Here is a 576-nt window from a genome sequence, read left to right as displayed (position 1 = left end):
GTAGTCCTTGAAGCAAAACTTAGAATTGCAGACCAGAACAGTGTTTATACAGGTTATGTGCTTGTTGCTTCATCTGTATCTGTGAGACAGCCAATATGCCTGGTTATCCTCTTTGAAAACAGCATTTTAGCAGGGGGAGAAGTACCTTCAGGGTCTGGCTAGAGTAACATAGCCCAAACATGTCTAGTCGTGGGGATCCCTCAGTGACTTTTCATCTGTGCTCTTTTGTTATCTAAGAACTGACACTGTGATTTGCCATGTGGTCTACCATAGAGAGACACCATGAGGCAGACCCCAAGACTTCTGTGGGGCTGAACCAGCCATCAGAGGATACAATCATTTTTATAAACAAGGACTGCAGCACAGAGCTGATGCTGATTGTGTTGTGCTGGCTCAGCTGGTTTGCAGCTGGCTGAGGATGCTGTCATTCTGTATTTCATCTGTGATAGCCACTTCTATTTCACATCATTCTACCCTGCGAAACTTCACACACTGTGAGTGATGCTTCCACAGCCAGGACTGCACCTAACTCATTTGCCGGAAGGAAAAGTGTCTTCTTTCCTAGCGATGTAGCGA

Source organism: Acanthisitta chloris, unplaced genomic scaffold (assembly GCF_000695815.1).
Source record: "Acanthisitta chloris isolate BGI_N310 unplaced genomic scaffold, ASM69581v1 scaffold5132, whole genome shotgun sequence".
Classification (NCBI taxonomy): Eukaryota; Metazoa; Chordata; class Aves; order Passeriformes; family Acanthisittidae; genus Acanthisitta; species Acanthisitta chloris.
This window is presented reverse-complemented; position numbering follows the sequence as displayed.